Raw genomic sequence first — 13,498 nt, 5'->3', positions numbered from 1 at the left:
ATCGATTAGGCAGTAGGCTTTGTGAAGATTGCTGTATGCAACAATCACGAGTTTCCGAATCTTGGCATCCAACTTGGTACATGATGCATCAGGGATCCAAACAAAAGCAAGGGAGCCAAAAACCTTTAGGTGACTGATTCTGGTCTGGTGACCTGACCAGGCCGTTTTCGGAGTTTTACCTTTGATTGCCACTATGGGTGACCGGTTCAACAGATAAACTGCAGTGTTAACTACTTTTGCCCAAAACTTCTTCGGAACATGTCTTTGTTCGAGCATGGATCGAGCCATCTTGGTGATTGTTCGGTTTTGACGTTCAACTGCATTGTTTTGTTGTGGCGTGTGGGGTGTGGTTAACTAGCATTTTATGCCATGTGTATCTAAGAAGCTAGAAAAAACATTAGAAAAAATTCATTTTCTGATCTAAGAGTAATAATAGATTTCCTAGACTCTTTTTCAACTAAAGGTTTAAACTTCTGAAATACAGGAAATGCATCTAATTTCTTTTTAAGGAAATACATCTACATTTTTCTACTGAAATCATCAACAAACAACAGAAAATACCTGGACCCAAGAACAAAAGGAGTGGCCATAGATATCGGCATGAACAAGCTGAAGTACTTGAGAAGCTCGCCATGAATCGCCACTGGTGAAAGGTGTGCGATGTTGCTTCCTAGCTTGGCATGTATCACAAACTCCAAGATGTTGAGTTTGTATCTTTAGCAATCCAAGAACAAGCTCATCCCAAGCAAGTTGTGAGAGATAATGCACATTTAAGTGCCCATATTGCTGATGCCAAAGTGTGCTAACAGAAGACCGCTGAGCAGCCATGGCTAAATCTCGAGAATCACCAGAATTAGTAAGTTGGAAAAGACCATGATCCTCAAGACCCACTACAACTATAGACCGAGTCGCCCAATCAGTGATGGTGTACTAATGTGAACTGAAGGTGACAACCAAGTGTGGAGAATGTTGCAGCAACTGACTGACTGAGAGTAGATTTAGTTCCATCCCTGGAACGTAGTACACATCGAAGAAAATGAGATTCTTCCCAGCAGATTGAATCTGAATGTTGCCTTTGCCGACAACCGTGTACTCTTCTCCGCCACCAAAAATAACAAAGTTTGAATAAGGCTGGTAGTTAGTAAACCAATCTCTGCGGTGAGTGAAATGACGAGAGGCACCTGAATCAATGTACCAGGCAGACGACTTCACATGATCTGCAGGTCTTTTGCCATGAAGGCGTAAAAGACAGACTCCATCTGCTTAGTGTGCTCTGCACTGTTCGCTTTGGGCTACGAATCTAATTGCTTAGATTGTGTAGCTAAGCGTTTCCGACATTTAATCTTCATGTGTCCAAACTTGTGGCAGTAGTTGCATTGAATGTTCTTCTTTCGGGAACCATTTGATGTTAGAGCAGAAGACTTCTGTTGAGATGGCTGCTGAAACTTGCCTTTGTCCTTTTGAAAGGATTTAGCAACAAAGGCTTGCTTTATGAAAGTGGAGGTGGAGTTGCTATTGAACTGTTGTTTCCACCGATCTTGTTGAAGCAAAAATGTGCAGAGATTAGTGAACTTCAAATCAACACCGAAAGATGTGATGTTGAGAGTCTCGATAAATTGCTCATAGGACTTGGGTAAATTTCGAACAGTGATAACCACAATATCCTCTTCCTCCATCTTGCGACCAATGGTAAGCAATTGATCATAGATTTCCTGAATCCTATTCATGTGTCCTTGGAGTGAGGTTCACTCGTCAATGGCAATAGAAAACAATGTCTTTTAGAAAGAAAGCTCTGCTTTTGTCATAAGTCTCATGAAGACCTTTGAGATGTGTCCATATCTCGACAACTATCTTGTCGGATGGAATATGAGAAACCTGATCATGAGCCACAGATAATTTGAGAAGCATCATCGCCTCTCGATTATTTAGATCCCATGTATCTTGATTAGGACTAGGAGTAGTCGGACACTTCGTAACACCTAGAACAAGTTGATCGGTGTTTTGATATTAAAAAATTGCGATGATCTGCTACTTCCAAGTGCCATAATTTCGACCATTGAATTTGGAGTTGTGTTTGAGCAGAATGTTTGTCACAGATGCCATGGCACATTTTCCAATGAAAAAATGTGAAAATTTGTGAAGACATTCTTCGAGGCAAAAAATGGAAGACCCAAAAAATTTGGAGAGTGACTCAGAAGAGAGCTTGAAAAACCTAGAAGTAATATGTTGCCATTTTCTGGATCCACTGGCTCAAAAATTGAGGCACCCAGAAAAATTTGACAACCTTGTTGAGCTCTTGAAAAACTCACCAAGGTTTTGAAATCAAAATAATTTTTCGAGCCCAAAAATTAGGCTTTCGAAGAAAACCTGGTCGGTAGCAATGGAAGAAGAAAATTGTAGAAAAAATGGCGATTTCTTGGAAAAAATTGCTGATTTTTGTCACAGATTGCGGCTGTAGGCGGAGGTGGCGTGGAAGATCATTGCGTTGACTCCAAACAATGGGGGAATTGTGTAGTCATGGGCGTTTTAAAAAGGGTAGAACCGTCTAAAGAAAAAACGCAAGTTATGCACATAAAACCATGAGTTTGAGGTCACTATTTTGCTAGAAAATATCATCAATGGCAAGCATTTCCAGGTCGAAGCGTTTATGGAAGAAACCCTAGTTTTCAGACTAGACACGACCAAAATGATTTGTGCAGAGGCGATTTGGAGCCATGATTTGCAGTTATGCCTAGCTTGCGATTTGTCTCTTGCTTGGAGAAAGTTGCGCCTTGCAGATCCTCAAACCCTAGACAGTATATAATAAACTCAGAAATAATTTTGAAAATTTTGTAGAAGATAATTTCGAAAGAAATTATAAAATTTTCAATTTTTTTTTAAAGTATTGGCTCTTCTACCATATTACGAAGTAATTGGTAAACTACTTGCTTGTTATTAACAAAGGCCAAAAGGTTATTATATACAAAAGAATAAAATGATGTTTCCTTAGGAAATGATTGTAAAGAATAGAAACATTCTATTCTAACCAAGAAAGTTAAAAAAGCTAAAGCCAATGAGATATTTACAATAGATCACCATTAACTAATAATAGACGATTATCTGTTATCGTAATAGAGCCTCGATACCTAGACCAAGTGCCACAAGGTGATGGTACTTGAAGATCGTCATCATTCTTTGCTTCTAGGTGTTGTAGCTCTTTCCGTTGAAACGCTGATTGCATTCCAACATAAGATTGGTGAGAGATGCCATTGCATGTTTTTCACCGAAAAAGCGTGAAAAAACTAAGATGGCACAAACTTTGAGGTTGATTGACGGAAGACCTAGAAAATTTGAAGAGATACTCAGATAAGAGCTCAAAAACTCTAGATAGATTCTGCTGTCAAATTTTGATTCCTTTGGCTCAAAAATCGAGGCATAGAAAATGATGCACCCAAAGAAAAGCGAGACTAACCCAGTTGAGATTTGCAAAAACCCACCAGGAATATGCAAAAAAATTGTTAATCCAACACAAGAATTAAGTCAGATTAAAAAACTTAAGAAAATTGCAAAACTAATAAAATTGAATGATGAATTCCTAGTCAGGTTTGAAGGGAAAAAAAAGATACAAATTTTTAATGCATTTGGGCAAATATTTCAAAAAAATTTGAACTAATAATTTCAAAAAAGAAATTAAAATTTTTCGAAGATGCCAGGAATTTGCTCTGATACCATATTATGGTAAAATAATGAATGTGTTATCAAACAAAGATCATGAATGATCTATATACACAAGATACAAGAGAATGTTTCTATAACGAACAAGAGAGAGGAAATAGAAACATTCTTGTAGAGTGAAAAAGAAAGTTTTCATAACGAACAAAAGTTGTTTATGGAAACATTACAAAAAGAGCGACCATTAGAAAAAGATGGAAGAGAGTTAAATAGAAACTATCTAATACCTTAATAGATATTGCATGTTTTAAATTGGTTTAACTACGTGGGTTGAAATGTTAAATCTTAATTTGAATTGGATATATTGATTCACATAATATAATTAATAAAATATGCATAAATGAATTCTAAATTCTTGTGAAATAAACAGTCAGCACAACAACTTGCAATAAGTAGTTATTCCTTTTATTGCAATAGAAATTGCACTTAAAGTCAATTCAGTTCATTGGAATTTCGGAAATAACAGAAATGGTATTATTATTAGAGAGCATGATGAGTCTACAACCAATAGTATTATTATTAGAGAGCATGATGAATCTACAACCAATGGTATTATAGAAGCCAAGTTAGAATTAACAATCTCAGGGTTAAGAGAGCCACCTAAAACTTGGACAATCATGTGTTGCAAGAGAAACTTGAACAATAATTCGTTTAAGCTTAATTACAAACTTTTCGTGGAATTGCTAACAACTAGTTCAAGGATTTCCATCCGCTAACAACTACAATGGAATTCAAGTGGTTTCCATCTTCCAACCTCCCACTAAATATGAAAAGGGTGTTCAATCCATTCAAATAAGCACTTACACTTCCATAGGTTACTTCCCATAAGTCCACAGTAAACGAGAAATGGGCTTAAGGGACAATTCAAAACCTTATGGAAAAATGGGACATGACATGATCAACCTTCTAGTTTGTTGGGACTTTTAGGGCACGCCCCCTAGTGGGGTTGAGGTGTGGTGCCCCTAGCGAGGTCTTGATGCATAGCCCTTTTGGTGCCTTTCCTATAGGGAGATAAAGTGAGTTCAAGGGTTAGAGCCCTTGCCACCAAGCCTATTAAAATTGTACAGATCTTCATGATGCACATTATTTTCATATTTTTTGTACATATAAGATGGGTATTTCACAAACTAGACTGATATGGAAAGGTATGTTTAAAAGACTAATTAAAATATCCTTGGATGTTAGGAGATGGTTAGTAATCCTTGGGACAGATGGGGTTGAGGGGTGGCGCCCCTTGTGAGGTCTTGGTGCATAGCTCTTGGTGCCTTTCCTATTGGGAGACAAAATGAGTTTTGAGGGGTGGAGTCCTTGCCGCCAAGCCAATTAGAGCTACACAGATCTAAATGGTGCACATTATTTTCATATTTTTTGTACATATCAGATGGGTATCTCATCAATCAAACTGACATTGAAAGGTAAGTGTTAAAAAACTAATTAAAAATGTCCTTGGATGTTAGGACATGGATAGTATTTCTTGGGAGATGGGGATGTTTGGATGTCCTTTGGCTGTCCCCTAATGGACTCTGCAAATTTTTGATGTCCCAAGGGCATTTATGACATTTTGCCAAAAAGGGGGATAGGGTGGTGATGTTTCTTATATGTCCTTTTGTCCCTAAATTGTCCCCTATAGGAGTGATGTTATTTTGGGCAAGGGATATCTCTTCGGGGAGCATGGATTTCAAGCTATTTACTTTAAGAGTTGTTTTATTATACTTTGAAATATTTTATTTAGTACATTCATGGACTAAAAAATTTAATTGTATATTCTATATAATATCTAGTGATTGACTCATATATTAATAGGTGTAAACTATATAGTCAACAAAACCAAAAATAAAATAACTTTTAGGTATATAAAAATTAATTATAAAGTAGTTCTACTATAAAAGAAAATAATTCCTGAGTAAATAAAATAGAAAAACTCTTATGTAAATAGAATAATTCAAGTCTGATATCTCTTACCAATTTGAATTTTTAAATAGCTGTATTTAAGATATTTATTTTAGTATTTTTGCTCCGTAGGTTCAACAGGCACAGACATGGTGGCGAGATTTATTATGACAGCTTGGATTTTTTAAGAATTTTGTGCTTTCTTTTTTAAAATTCATCTTTTATACATTTACTCACATAAAAATTCTAATGCCCACTTTTACATTTCAATTCACACTTTGCAAAGATTAAGGATCTGGAAGCGAAATCCTTTCACTATTTGTTATATCCATTGCATGAGCATTTGTCCCAATGTTATTGTGAATGTGGAATGGTCCATTGAATTGGGTTACAGTTTGGAGTTTCTGCCAACTTATATCAGCACATTTTGTTTTACGGTTAGACACATGGAAGTCCAATCATGTAAGAAATCGAGCTAAATGAAAACTAATAAAACAATCCAAGAGAGCTTAATGTGAAGAATATTACTATAAACCAAATGAGCTTCACAATAGATCAACAAGAATGGAGTCAAGAGGTTTTGAAAGGGGAAAGCAAAGAAAACCCCTTGTGTAATATTATGAATGGTAGACAAAAACCCTAAGAAAGGAGAGAGAAAGAAGGTGGAGCAAATAGCTCATTACAATAACATCAAGATGATTTGTAGAAGTAATAGTTATAGAAGAATGAGAGAGGCATCTCTTTTATAGAGATGAGAAAGAAGTTGCATGTGTAACTCCCATTTCTATGAATGCCACCATTCATAATAAGTGTGTCCAAAGTGTCAATATCCTCTTAAGGAGGAATAAACTACTTTCCTTAATAAAGAAATTACAAAAAAGAGTTATCCTCACATGTGGACTAGAGGACAAGAAATAATATGTCCTTCACATGTGTATTAAAAGATAAAATACATAAGGGATACCTTGGTTTATCCCATTTAATAAATAAATACAACCAAGGAAAGATTACTACTTCTAACACCCCCCCTTTAATCTTTACTTGGGGAGATTACGTCAAAGGGTATCAAACCCAAGTTCTTACAATGAAATTCAAATTTCTCTCTAGAAAGAGGTTTTGTCAAAATATCAGCAACTTGATCTTCACCCTTGTGATAGATGAGGAACACTTTCTTTTCTTCAATGTGTTCTCTAATGAAGTGGTGGTGGAGAGAAATATGCTTTGACTTTGCATGGTAGATAAAGATTCTTCGAACTGATAATGGTACTGAATATGTTAATAATGCTTTTCATTCTTACTTAAGATCCTTTGGTATTAAACATCAGTTTGCTATTCCTACTTTGTCTACTCAATTAACTTATAGTATTTTTCAAAATTTGTTACGTCAAGAGAAAGCTAAGTTATTGCAATTTGGTACTCTTAGATCTAATGAACATGCATTTGTGTCTAAAAATCAAAATCAAAATCTTAGATCGTCTAATCATGCTCCCAATAATAATCAAAATCAAAATTTTAATACTCACAATTTCAATAATAATCATAACAATCATAACTTTAATAATCGTTACAATAACAACAACCTATTTAATTCTAGACCTTCTTTTAACAACAATAATAATCAAAATACAAATCGTAATAATAACCATCCTAATCAATATAATAGTCCTAATAAGAAACCTCATTGTACTTATTGTGGGAAAGATGGTCATTTGACTAACAATTGTTTTAAAAAGAAAAATGATAAGCAACCTATCAATAACAATAATAAAAAATCTCATGGTAATCAATCTCGTCATGCTTTTACTGTTAGTTACAATGCCTCTAAACAATTAGAATGGATAGTTGATAGTGATGCTTCTCAACATGTTACATCTCATAAAGAAGTGTTTGATTCTTTGCAACCCGATCCTTCGAATACTCCAATTCAATTAGTTGATATCATAGTTGCAAAGTTGAAGGATTTGGTGATGTTAATGTTCCAAATGGAAAGTTACATGATTGTTCCAAGGTTCAAGATGATGAATTTAGTGGAAGTAAGATTGTAGTAGTGGAGGACCAACCTCCTTCTCTAAACCCTGCTCCTCTAAACCCTACTCCTCAAGTATCTTCTTTTATTACTCCTATTTCTTCTAATTCTAGTAATGATGTTGATACTAATGATGCATTTATAGATCATGACTCTTCTTCTAGTGATGAATCCATTACTACTAAGAGAAGACCTAAATGGGTTCAAGGTTTACTTAATGAAAGTGATGATTATCTTACTAGATTTGGTGGACTTAAACCTAGGAGAATTAATTATTGTAATTATAGTTTGATGACTTCTCTCATGAACTCTAATGATCCTCAAACTTTTGAACAAGCTAAGATTCAACCTCATTGGCAAAAAGCTATGCAAGAGGAATATGATACTTTAATCTCTAATGAAACTTGGGATTTAGTCTCTTTGCCTCATGGTAAGAATTTAGTTTCATGCAAGTAGTTATATAAAACCAAACTCAATACAAATAATGAAATTAGTAAGTCTAAAGCTAGACTAGTAGCTAGGGGATTTTCCCAAATTGAAGATTTAGATTACAATGAAACTTTTGCACCAGTTGCTAAAATGCCTACTATAAAAATTGTGCTTTCTTTAGTTTCAAAAATGAATTGGCCTATTCATCAAATGGATGTTAAAAGTGCCTTTTTAAATGGTGATATACATGAAGAAATTTATATGGCTCAACCACCAGGTTTTATCAAAGAAGGAGGTAATGAGCATTTAGTATGTAAACTAAAGAAATCTATTTATGGTTTAAAGCAATCTCCAAGAGAGTGGTATTCCAAAATTAATGCTTTTTTTATTTCTCAAGGTTTTGATAGAAGTAAAAATGATCCTAACTTATACATTAAACATATTCAAGATAATATTATCATTATTATTCTATATGTTGATGATTTAATTCTTACTTCAAGTTCTAACACCTTGATTTCTGATATTAAGTTTCAACTCAATCAAAAATTTCAAATGACTGATTTAGGAATTTTACGTTACTTCTTAGGAATGCAAATATGGCAAACACCTAAGGGCATTTTTCTTTCTCAAAGAAAGTATGCTCAAGATCTTTTGGACAGGTTTCAAATGAACAATTCTAACCATGTTTCTATTCCATGTGAATTAGGAACTAAGTTAATGGTTGATACAAACACTCCTTTTGTTGATGCTACCTCTTATAGACAACTTGTAGGAAGTTAATTTCTGATACCATGTAAGAAATCGAGCAAAATGAAAACTAATAAAACAATCCAAGAGAGCTTAATGTGAAGAATATTACCATAAACCAAATGAGCTTCACAATGTATCAACAAGAATGGAGTCAAGAGGTTTTGAAAGGGGAAAGCAAAGAAAACCCCTTGTATAATATTATGAATGGAAGATGAAAACCCTAAGAAAAGAGAGAGAAAGAAGGTGGAGCAAATAACTCATTACAATAACATCAAGATGATGTGTAGAAGAAGTAGTTATAGAAGAATGAGAGAGGCATCTCTTTTATAGAGATGAGAAAGGAGTTGCATGAGTAACTCTCATTTCGATGAATGCCACCATTCATAATAAGTGTGTGCAAAGTGTCAATATCCTCTTAAGGAGGAATAAACTACTTTCCTTAATAAAGGAATTACAAAAAAGAGTTATCCTCACATGTGGACTAGAGGACAAGAAATAATATGTCCTTCACATGTGTACTAAAGGATACCTTGGTTTATCCCATTTAATAAATAAATACAACCAAGAAAAGATTACTACTTCTAACAAATCACATTCTCAAATTCATAATCCTTTCTAAGTTGATCTGTTTATTTCTTCATGCAATTGCAAGTGAATTTGAATTATTTTTTTCAATGAAGCACACCATAAAATTAACTACATGCCAATGCCGATCACTCATGAGTTTTTCAAACTTCAACTTGTGAGACTGCAAAAACAAGTTTCTGGTGAGGACTTGCAATGTGCAAGCAGGTAAACATTGAAAATATGCAGTTTGGACATCACAAACGTATCATTTTTGTCCTTTTTAATCTTTACATGTCCAAGAGGAATGATCACATCAGCATTTGAGCAAATTGGGGTGAGTTTATAGCAGATTCAAAGAGCAAATTAATGATAATAATTAAATTACATTACTTAGAAATTCATATCAGTAAAAAACTTGGGGTTGTATTTACATGATCATTTAATTTTCTACTCATTTTAAGTTCAAATCTATTAGGAAACACTTTCCCAATGCTGAATGGTAATTTGTAGCTATATTATGCAGTTCTTTTTTTTTGAAATGCAGGTATTTTTTAAAGTTGCTGAGTTGGAAAATTTATGCAAGCTACAATGATACTATCATCTGACACTTTGCAATATAGTTTTCACTACTCTGCACATGGACTATCAGTTCCATTTATAAAAGCGAAAACATTACAAAGAATAAAAATATACTTCTAGGCTCTTGTTTTTGTTGAAACAAGCCACAACAGGACTGAAGATTTGCTGGTCTAGAGGGATCAGTAGCTTGGTAGAGCATTCCAGAAGCAAATGAAAGGTCCTAGGTTCGAGTCCCACCTAGTCCAAAATTAGCAGCAGCTCTAACAGGTGGTAGTAGAGCCATGCTGGGAACCCCAAACACCTGTAGTGTGGCTTAAGATGGTGGGGGTGTTGGAAATATCAAATAAGTCTGCTCTGCACATGAACTATCAGTTACATTTATAAGAGTGAAAACATTATGATGAATAAAATCATACTCTTAGACACTTGGTTTTGTTGGAAACAAGCCACACCAGGACTGAAGATTCGCTGGCCTGGAGGGACCAGTAGCTCGGCAGAGCACTCTAGCAGCAAATGGAAAGACCTCAGTAGTCCAAAATGAGTAGCAGCTCTAACAAGTGGCAATAGAGCCAGGCTAGGAGCCCCAAGCACTTGTATTGTGGTTTAAGGGTGGGGGGTGTTGGAAATATCGAATGACCCCCCGAGTGAAGAAGGGCTGGCCAAGAGGGTCCAGTAGCTCAGTTGGTAGAGTACTCCAGGAGCAAATGAAAAGTTCTTGGTTCATGTCCTAGCTAGTCCAAAATGAGCAGCAACTCTTAACACGAGTGTTTGAGCAGCTTCTGATCATATAGTTGCTGATGGTACAAGGAGCTCATAGTGAAATTTATCCAAAATTTTCTTCAAAATAACTTGTGAAAATTGGTAGGAAAATAGGGCCATGATCAGAAACAATTGCTTTGCAAACCTATATACTTGGAAAATGTAATGCATTGTAGTCTCCACTATGTTTGACATGCAACAATGCCTCTTCATTGTCATAAAATGAGTGCATTGCAAAACAATCACGATGACATAAATTCTATTTTCCCCTTCAAAATAGTATTGGATTAGAAAAATATTAGGAAATCTTTCTCCATTGGGTAGTTATTGACAACTGCAACAATGCTGGATAGAATGTTGATTTTGATTATGTTCATTTACATATACCACATTTTGTGATATACTTATCAATAGTAGTAGGTGTCATGGCATGCATAGATGTGGTGTCACATTGTACAAGGTTATGCAAGAAGTTGACATGGCCTTAAGGATGTTTATCACAATTCTTTTAACACTTGTGTTTGGAATCTTGAGGCTGGGCCCAAGTATGTGTATGTCTTTGAATGCAAATGCATCATTTGTCCAGAACAATTTAGGATTCTTCTCTAGTTCATCAATGTTCTCTTACAACCATTGTTTTTGACAAAATCCTTCCAGATTTTTGCAACACATTTTGAAATAATAAATAAAGTTCAACACACAATAGTTTTTGCCTATGCGAAATGATTCGTAGTCAAATCTTTGGATTTTCTCTATTTGTTTTTGTTGTTTTGTGAAGTTATTATGTTGGCACATATAGTTGAGGCTATAAAGCTTTGTTTTGAAATTTACTACGTAATGATTTCTGCTCCCAGATAGCCAAAGAAAGCGCAATGACAATCATTTCATTATTAGATGTGAACGACAAATTTTCTTTTAGGATGAGTTTTTAGTATTTAAAATGTTGAAGTATTTAATGTTTCTATAATTGTCAATCAGTTGGGATCTTTCCTTTTTGTAGTTAGTTCTTATTTAGAATGTTTCTTTTCTATCTTTCATTTTTGTTTTAGAAACTCTGCATGTAATCTCTATTTAAGGAGTATTCCTCTCCTTTGTTTAATATTGAATATCAATCAATTACCATTTCATGGTTACTGGAGCAGAGATTGGTTTTTGTTGAATTTTTCCAATAAACTTCGTGGTTTCATTACCTAGAAATATAGAGGAAATTTCTAGATTTTTTTGTTTGAAATTTTTGAAACAAAAAATCATGATGTTTTTTTGGTGCAATTTTTATAGAATAAATTTTGTGGCTTTTCCTAAACATTTCATGACAAAGTTTTAGAAGATTTTTTGCCTGCTTTTTAAAAATAAAGCTGAGGGTTTTTATTTTTGGTGATTTTAAAAAATAAGAAATTGTGGTTTCTGCAGATTGCTTTATTGCTTTTCACCAGAAATATGAAGTTCTTTTTTTTGTTCTTTGTGACTGAAAGTGCTGTTTTTTTTTGATCTTGGAGGTTCTTGCACTTTTTCCCCAAAAAATTACGATTTCTCTGATATAAAAAGGGTCTTGTGGGTTTGCTGGTTATAACAAATATCTTTCAAGTGGGGCTTTTTTTTACCCTTTTCCTCAAAATGACAGTTTTTGCAATTACTTTTACAAAGCCATGCCTTTCCCTCTTTGACAAAATGTTTTGACAATTTTTTATAAAATTGTGGTTTCAACAGAGTTTTTGGGTCGCACCTAGGATATCCAGGGTGAATGTTGTTTTTGCAAATGTACTAGAGTTTTTGATGATTTTTTCTCAGAATCTTACGTGACCACAATGTTGCATCGAGGGTTTGATAATTTTTTTCATAAAATCATGGTGTTGTTTTCCAATATTTCCTTTTGCCATTTTTTGGAAAAATCGTGGTTGTTTGCCTTAGTCTCACACCAGAACTCGGTTGTGCATTTGCACCGGCACACTGTGAATTGCCATGCCGATTTTTTAATCAGCAAAAATTGATGATTTTAAGAACCTGATTTCAGTCTTTTGGATAATGACAGTGATGGCTTCATGACCCAACACTATATTGTATGGAAACCAATCCATGCTCATCATTTTTGAGTCTTAGGGTCTTGCATTGGCTGCAAAGTGTTCATTACACAATAATTATTGGCACAAGTTCGTAAATTTCAGGACAAAATTGGTGTAGTTAGTAAAATGACCATTAAGGGAGAGTATTAATTAATTATGTAATGTTTATATAATGTTCATTTAATTAAGATCTTCCCTTTTTGTAGTTAGTTCTTATTTAGAATGTTTCTGTTTGAGAAACTTTACATGTAATCTCTATTTAAGGAGTGTTCCTCTCCTTTGTTTTTGGTGAATTTCTCCAATAAAATTTGCTGTTTAATTGCCTAGAAAATTTCAAGATGTTTTTGCCCGATTTTTTAAAAACAAAAATCTTGACCTTTTTTCGGTGTTTTTTTTATAGAATAATTTTTAGAAGATTTTTTTGCTGAATTTACTTATTTAAATTGAGAGTTTTCAATTTTTGGTGATTTGTTTTTAACAATTGTGTTACCTGCAGATTTCTTGATTGTTTTTTACTAGAAATTAGCATTTCTTTAAAGATCTGCAAGGGTTCTCTTTTCTTGTTACTGAGGGCTACTGATTTATTTATCTCAAAGGGATTTGCAACTTTTTCCCCCGAAATCATGATTTTTCTAATTAAAGTCGTGGTTTTCATTGTCACAGGTTTGCTAGTTATTTGAAGTTTTTTTAAAAGTAGGTTTTTACAATTTTACCTCAAAATAAATGT

At 34.2% G+C, this 13,498-nt stretch overlaps 1 protein-coding gene across 3 annotated transcripts in view; it reads left to right on the top strand.

Moving 5' to 3' along the window:
• LOC149575143 (uncharacterized) overlaps nt 1-13,498 on the top strand; it is a 114,710-nt gene that overhangs the window by 25,454 nt on the left and 75,758 nt on the right. The window lies entirely within an intron of this gene.

Source organism: Cupressus sempervirens, chromosome 2 (assembly GCF_028749045.1).
Source record: "Cupressus sempervirens isolate cs-2001-9-10 chromosome 2, ASM2874904v1, whole genome shotgun sequence".
Taxonomy (NCBI): domain Eukaryota; kingdom Viridiplantae; phylum Streptophyta; class Pinopsida; order Cupressales; family Cupressaceae; genus Cupressus; species Cupressus sempervirens.
This window is presented reverse-complemented; position numbering and strand designations above follow the sequence as displayed.